The 7,874-nt window shown below is 43.8% G+C and overlaps 1 pseudogene; it reads right to left on the reverse strand.

The window, feature by feature from the left end:
- Window positions 1–4,210: 4,210 nt before the first annotated feature.
- LOC137756278 (ferritin heavy chain pseudogene) lies at window positions 4,211–4,993 on the reverse strand (annotated as a pseudogene).
- Between the last annotated feature and the right edge of the window lie 2,881 nt (window positions 4,994–7,874).

Below are 7,874 nucleotides of genomic sequence, written 5' to 3' on the forward strand. Positions count from 1 at the left end.
TGGAGAAACTGCTAGGAAGACACGAACTACAGAAACTGACTCAAGAAGAACTAGAATATGTGAATAGACCTATACTAGGTGAAGTGATTAAAATAGTAATTTTAAAACTTCCCACAATCAAAAGCCCAGGCCCAAATGATGTCACAGGTGAACTCTATGACGTATTTAAAGAAGAATTAATGCCTATTCTTTGCAAACTTTTCTGAAAAATAGGACAGGGAAACATTTTCTAACAATTTCCCTGAGGTAATTCTTACAGCAGATTCAGAAAAAGGCATCCCAACAATACTACCGACCAATATCCCTTATGAATATAGATACAAAAATCTGGATTTGGGTTGTGGGCTGTAGTTTGACAACTCATGTTATAAAACAAACCAGTTTGTGATAAAATAGCAGAATGGACAAAATTCTGTGTGTGTGTGTATGTGTGTGTGTGTGTGTGTGTGTGTGTGTGTGTAATCAGCAACTGTTGATTCAATAATTGTTGAAGTTAAATTTTTAGTGTGATTGGTCCAGGACTTGCATGATGGTCTGACTGAGTGAGTTGTGTAAATTGAGGCATCATTATTATTTTCCAGCTCTCCAGGTGATTCCACAGTGCAGCCATGTTTGAGTACCGGGTTGTTAATCCATGTTTTTAACACTTCAGAGTGCATATTCGTCACTTGAGATCTTGTTGAAATATAGATTCTGATTCAGTAGGTCGAGAGTGGGGCTTCAGATTTTGCTTTTCTAACAAGTGGCCAAGTGGCTTCTGATCCATAGAATATACTTTGGGTAGCAAGGTGCTCACACTGGCTTCCACTGCCTGGGATATCAGGGTCCTGCCCCAGGGGACTCTGATGTACTTGGTCTGGGAAGTGGCCTGTGCATCAAGAATTTTAAAAGCTCCACAGGCGACTTTAATGGCAGAGAAAGCTAAGAACCTTTGTGCTAAAGTGCATGATGTTTTATAAATTTTAATTTTTGTATTATTGGGAGCCCTAATATGGTCCCTTTTGCCCGTTTCTTGCCCTATTGTACACTCTTCATGAAAAACATCCATATATATGGTGGGAATCAGAGTGAGGCCTTTATCCTTCTGCTCTTGTCCATCTCTGACGAATGAGAAGTAGTTCAAGATGGAAAGAGAAGGATCAGGTAAGCTGGATTGGAGAAGAATAAGCTAATCGTGTCTAGGGGGCTCTTTACAAGGAAGGTTGGTTGAGACAAAATGGGAGGATTACCATGGAAATTTGTCACAGTAAAACTCATTTCCGGGCTTGGCTTGGGGCAACATAGACAAAAATCGTCCTTCCTGAGTCCTGGCTGAGCCTGACACCCAGAGAAGCTGCAAAGGATTTTTTTTTCCTTCTCAATACGCAAGGTGACACGGTTGGCCAAAATGCAAGAGGGAATTCCAATGGCAATGTCTAGACATGCGGTCTTTTCCCCCAAAGCGTAAAGTACAACATGGAACTTAAAAGTGACAGAGACTGATGATAAAGATGGTGATGTTTATGGTAATGATGAAGACCAGATAGACGGCTAACACATAAAGTACTTCTACTGTGCCAGGTGATGTTCTAAGAGATTCACAAACATTAACTCGTTTAATCTTCACAGGAACCCAGTGGAGTTGACACTTTTATTATCCTTATTTTAAATGTGAGGAAACTGAGGCACAGAGAAATTAAATACCTTAACCACAGTTACTCAAGATGAGTGGCTAAACTGGCATGTGAACCCAAGCAAACTGAGGTTAAGAAACCCTACAGCAGAGAAGCAGGTCTGTTGTTTCCTTGGGAAATCTTTTTACTGGGAAATAATGTCTTTCTACCCATAGCCAAGACAAGGTAAATAGGCTAACACCTCTCCACATCTAGAAAGGAGAAACCAGAGGCCACACTGAAGTTAGGAACAGGCTTATTCTGAGACAAGCTCTGAGCAGACACAGGTGGCCACAGTCTGGAATGAGGTAATGGTCCAGGTGGGGCCAGCAGCCCTCCGGATGTTCCAACACCTCATCCCATCCTCTGAGTGTTAGCTACCCTGGGTGTGGGGCCGCCTGTGCCATAGTCTCTCTCCACGCTTTTGCTGGTGAGTTTATCCACTCTTATGACCCCAGCACCATCAAAAGGATGATGTCTCCCCATGTTTATTTTCAAACCTGACATTCCACCTTGTTACTCAACCAAACTCGGGTCCACTCCCCCAAAGCACAGTGAAGCCAATCTACTGGCATTGGTTTGGTGAAGGAAAGTACAGCTTTTATTACAGGCCAAGCAAGGAGAACCAGCCGCTCATGCTGAAAAGACCCGAACTCTCCAGCTGCTTTACAGGGAGGGTTTTTAACAACAGTGTGAGGGAGAGGGTCTCGGGGGGCATGATCAGATTGTGCTCAAGTCTCTGATCGGTTGATGGTTAGGTAACAGGGTGATGTTTCAGGAATCTCAATCATCAGCCTTCTGGTTTCAGCAGGTCTGGGTTATACATTCTTGTGGTCAGCATGTAGTTAACTTTTTCTACCTGGTTGGGTTTTAGTATCTGCAAAACAACTCAAGGATATGCCTCAGGATATTATCTAAAGCCCTGGAGAAGAAACTGAAGGTCCTTGACTTTGTTTTATGGCTAAGCTCTTATTTTGTCTTGGTTGACTGTTTTCATTTGTTTCTGCACATTCTCACTTCTCTGATTCAATTTGCTCTAAGCTTTTCTACAAACAAGAGGTGGGAGGGGGGCATACGGGGTCCTATCCCCAGAAATGACCTGCAGAGTAGTGCTTGATTTCAACCTGAGCTTCACATTCAGTTTTCTGGCTACGTGCAAGACATTTCCACTTGCATATCTAATAGGCATCTCAGACTTACATGACAGGCTTTCCCCCATCGTTTCTGTATCGCTGCTAATGTTCCCAGATTAATTTATAGCAACACCTTCAACCCAGGTGTTCAAGTCCAAACACTGGAATGTGGATTATCTCCCCTCATTTCCCATTCCTCACCTCTTGCCCATAAGCAAATCTTGTCGCCTTGTCCAAAATCCATTTGGAATGTGTGCAGGTCTCTTCATTTCCTCAGTGACCACTATATTTCAAGCCACCACTCTCTCTCTGGACCTGCTACAATGTCTCCGAACTTGTCTCCCAGTCTCAACTCACCCTCACTCCCCTACATTCCTCAAAGCAGTCGGAATCACTGGCTTAACATTCAGGGAGTTTTATTCTATTTTATATTCAGTATCAAAAATTTGACCTTCACAGTGAGCACATATTTTTCAGCTCTCCTCATGAGGTAATTTGAGCTTTTTTTGGTACTGTGTTAGTTTAATGGAAGAAAGGGTACAGTGGAAGGGGGGGAAAAAAAAAAAAAAAATATATATATATATATATATATATATATGTATATATACATATGGATGTTTTTTAAGGGCAATTTGCATGACTAGCATGTGACCTAGGAAGTCACTCCCATGCCTATGGGAAAGTCAGCCTCTGGCTCAGTTACCATTATCACTGTTGTTCGGGATGACATTGTCATAGAGGGACCCTGCCATACCTGTTCAGGACCCCAGGCTGCTACCCAGAAGCGATAAATGTTCACATTCACATAATTTAATGAGCTAAAAGTTTTCAGGAAAAGTTGAAGGCACCCTTTATTTTACTCCCCGTCCAATCCCATTCTTCACTTCTTCCTAAGAGGCAACCAGTATTTTGTATTCCATACTAAGGTTTTTTATATATTGCTATATAATTTTACCATGCACAGGTACCCACATAGACTAGGGCTCAGAAGACCCACCCCACCCCACCCCACCCCTCTACACTGATTTTGTTCATAAGCGGAAGATTGATTTTGTGTTTTCCAGGGTCCCAAGGAAGACCATCTCCCTCCCTCTGTGGTGATCCTGAGCTGCATGTGGACCAAGCCTGGGTGTGTTCAGAGACTCCTGTATACCTGCTTTAAAATTTAAAAGGTGAGAGATATGCCCACATGAATCAGCCAGAGACCTTTATTTATTTATGAACCAATAACTTTACTGGAAGAAACGGAAAAACTGGAAGAAAAAAACTTAAGTGATAAAGTCCAGGAAAAGAGAGTCCTGCACTTGTTGCGAAAAACAAACAAACAAACAAGTGAACTTCTTCTGCAAGGGCACTATTGCCGTCTGCATGGCAGGCACGGTGACCAGGGCTCTGGTCACCCCGTGGCTCTGGGGAAGTCCAGGTTCAGTTCTTCTCGTCGCTGTCGCCCAGGGTGAGCTTGTCAAAGAGGTACCCTGCCAGGTCGACGTCCGGGGCCCCCATCATGCTCAGGGTGGTGACATGACCCTCCAGCTCTCTGATGAACGCCACCTGCTGGCCGAGGCAGTGAGTTGCCAGGAAGAGACGGAGGTGGGGGTCGCTCTTGTCGGTGGCCAGCTGGTGCAGGTCGAGCAGGCTCCGGTTCACGCGCTTCTCCAGGCACAAGGTGTACCACATGGCCTTGAGGCCGCTCTTCCACTCGTCACTGACTGGCTTCCTGATGTCTTGGAAGTGGAGGCGGCCCCCGCGCTGGTTCTGCAGGCGCATCAGGCCCTGGGCCCGCTCGCTGTGCTCGTGGGAGCGGCGCAGGAAGAACCCGGTGAAGTGCTTCAAGGCGACGTCGTCGCAGTCGAGGTAAAAGGCCACGGCCAGTCACACGGAGTAGGCGTGGAGCTCCAGGGTGAAATGGCTGTTGACGGCGGCCTCGCAGTCGGGCTGGTAGTTCTGGCGCACCTGCGGGGGTGGCGCGGGCAGCATGGCGGGCGGCGCGGGCAGCCTGGCGGGCAACCTGGTGGGCGGCGCGGGCAGCCTGGTGGGCAGCACAGCAGGCGGCGCGGGAAGCGTGGCGGACAGCATGGCGGGCGGCGCGGGCAGCCTGGCGGGCGGCGCGGGCTGCCTGGCGGGCGGCGCGGGCAGCATCGTGGGCCTGAAGGCCAAGGTGACGGTGAAGCCGCGGGGCCTGCGGTAGCTGCCTCGGAGGGCTCTCATGTGGTCGAAGAGGGCGGCCGCTCTGGGATGGACCGAAAGGCGGGTCCATTACCCGGGTTTGGGAGTGGGGAGAGGAGGTTCCGGTTCCGTTACAGGGAGGATGGGAGGGGGGATGTGCACGGGGGGCGGGGCACGGACGCTGTGTCCCAGGTTCCATCCAGGCCTGGGTGAGGCAGGGAGACTGCGCTGAGCTTCTGGCCTAATCTTTTAAAATGTTATTCACGAATATAAGCGCAACCGTTTTGAGTTAATCACTTGCGTGATTTCTTATTTGAATAGTGCCCTAATGTGATTCTTTCATTAAACAGTCCTTTTGTGGTATCATTGGTTATATTTACTATCACAGAGCTCTATTTGAAGTTAGCTCTCCTCAGTGACTTCAACACCCGTACCAATGACACTTCTGATAGCCTCTTCGCTGGGTTCCTGGACCTTATTAACTCCAGTGAGCTCCACTTTTCTCTTTCTGTTTCTGGTCACGTTCACACTTGTCTGACAGCGGAGCACCACCTCCAAAGTCTCAGTGAATCTTTCCACCTCTCCAGCTTTCACTCGTTTTGAACTTGGTCTTCACTCCCTTTGTTGTCTCTCATCTCTTAATCTTTCAGCACAGTCCTAGAAACACAGCCCCTTTCACCTGATTTACCAATTCCTTCCTCTAGGTAAGTGCAGACTTCTCTTTTCTTTATCAGAAAACAAAAGGCTTCGACGCAGTCTTAGAGAAAGCTCTTAACCGTGTGGATGTATTTATCCCCTCCAACCTCATTTGTCCTTTCACTGCCACTCAGCAAGCATTTTTTTTAACCCCTCAATTATGTTGTATGGAATGAGCCAGAGTGATAGGAAATACCATTGATCTCAAATTATCTTTCATTCATTCATTCAATAAATATTTATTGATTACTTAATATGGCCCAGGCACTGGTATGGGATTTGGGCATATATTAGTAACAAAGAGAGACAAAGTCTGTTCCCATGAGGTTTGTATTCTAGTGGAGAAGCAGACCAAAACAAAACAAAACAAAAAACTGCTGTTTTTCTCCCTTTATTGTCTCAAGTAAATACGTATAAGGTATTACACATGTATATGAAATTTAAAAGTCAATATTTTCTTAGAAGTTAAGGATATTATAGTGGAAGACATAAGACCAATCTAGGTATTTATAATTAATTAATTCAACAGCCATTTATATACAGTACTCCAAATATGTGTCACTGTTTGACTCTGGAGATACACAGAAGAATCAAACATGGTCTCTGTTCTCAAGGTACAAGAAAGAGTGATGGACTGTTTTAAGTGCTCTCAATGGTTTTAAAGTTTTTGGATAAAATAGCTGTTTTCACTTAAAGTTTTATTACCATGGCTTTGACTAATGTACTTTTTTGGGGGGGGGGGTCTCTTTATTTCTCTTTGAAAGCTCATGCTATGCTATAATCATTGTTTATGAAGGAAGCAAAGGATCAAATATCAACTGTCACCTTGTAAACTTATCTAAGCAATTTTAGAGGCATTTAATTGTTGAGTCTGTAAAGAAATAGAATAATACAATGTCTATTTGATAAGTTGATTTTAATGATAGAATCATACATTAGAGATGGAAAAGAACTACATGATCAGTTTCTCAGTGAGATAAAATTGTATTCTATGTTTGCTTAACACCAGTGTTTAGTCTTAATATAATTGCAATCTTTCAAAAATTTCCTTGGAAGAGTCCATTGTAGACTTCACTGGAAGAATCTATTTAAATAGAAGAAATCGTGATTTTGTAGAACATTTTCTCATTATGTCCCAAGATTATTTAATAATTAATTTATCTGGACAACTTTACTCTTCAGATATTAAAATAATACTATTGAATGGTTATATGTGTACTAAGGGGTGATGATGGTGTTTCTCAGATGTTTTATCCCTCATCATTACTTCCTAGGTTAGAAGATAATGTTAAAGTACATGTTATAACTAAGAGAAACCTAAGGTTTAAAATCTAACTTTTTTAAGGGAAATCAATAAATTAGCATGAACTGGAACCTCAAATTTCCATGAAGGAAATATACATATGTATAAACAAAAACATTGCGTCCAGTTTTTCTTTAATGAGGAATGTAAAGCTAAATACAAACACAGAATGAAAAAACTTCAGAGCAGATCATGTTTTTAGAAAAATTTAAAATTTTATTTTTTAAACTTATTTATTTTATTTTTTAATTTTTGGCTGCATTGGGTCTTTGTTGGACGCGGGCTTTCTCTAGTTGCAGCGAGTGGGGGCTACTCTTTGTTGCAGTGCGTGGGCTTCTCATTGCGGTGGCCTCTCTTGTTACGGAGCACGGGCTCTGGGTGCGTGGGCTTCAGTAGTTGTGGCGTGCAGGCTCAGTAGTTGTGGCACATGGGCTTAGTTGCTCCGCGGCATGTGGGATCTTCCCGGACCGGGGCTCGAACTCATGTTCCCTGCATTGGCAGGCGGTTTCTTAACGACTGTGCCACCAGGGAAGCCCCCAAATTTAAAAAAATTTGATAATCAAATTTTATAGTTTATAACTTGGTCTGCGCTAAGATAATGTCTTTTAAAATATCAATATAGGACTATAAGATGAAGGTTTCTTTGAAATGTTTGTGGTCAGTGTTGGTATTATGTTAGGATTCTCCAGAAAAACAGAACCAATAGAAGATATATTTGTATATTATATAAAATAAGGAATTGGCTCACGTGAGTATGGAGGCTGACAAGTCTCAAAATCTGCAGTTGCCATACTTGAGACCCAGGAGAGTCCATGGTGTAGGTCCAGTCCAAAGGCCAGGAGGCTCAAGACCCAGGAAATTCAAGTTGAAGGCAGGAAAAAACAATGTCCCTGCTCCAAGGCAGTCAGGCAAGAGGAGTTCCCT

The sequence above is a fragment of the Eschrichtius robustus genome, chromosome X (genome assembly GCF_028021215.1).
Source record: "Eschrichtius robustus isolate mEscRob2 chromosome X, mEscRob2.pri, whole genome shotgun sequence".
NCBI classification, from domain to species: Eukaryota; Metazoa; Chordata; class Mammalia; order Artiodactyla; family Eschrichtiidae; genus Eschrichtius; species Eschrichtius robustus.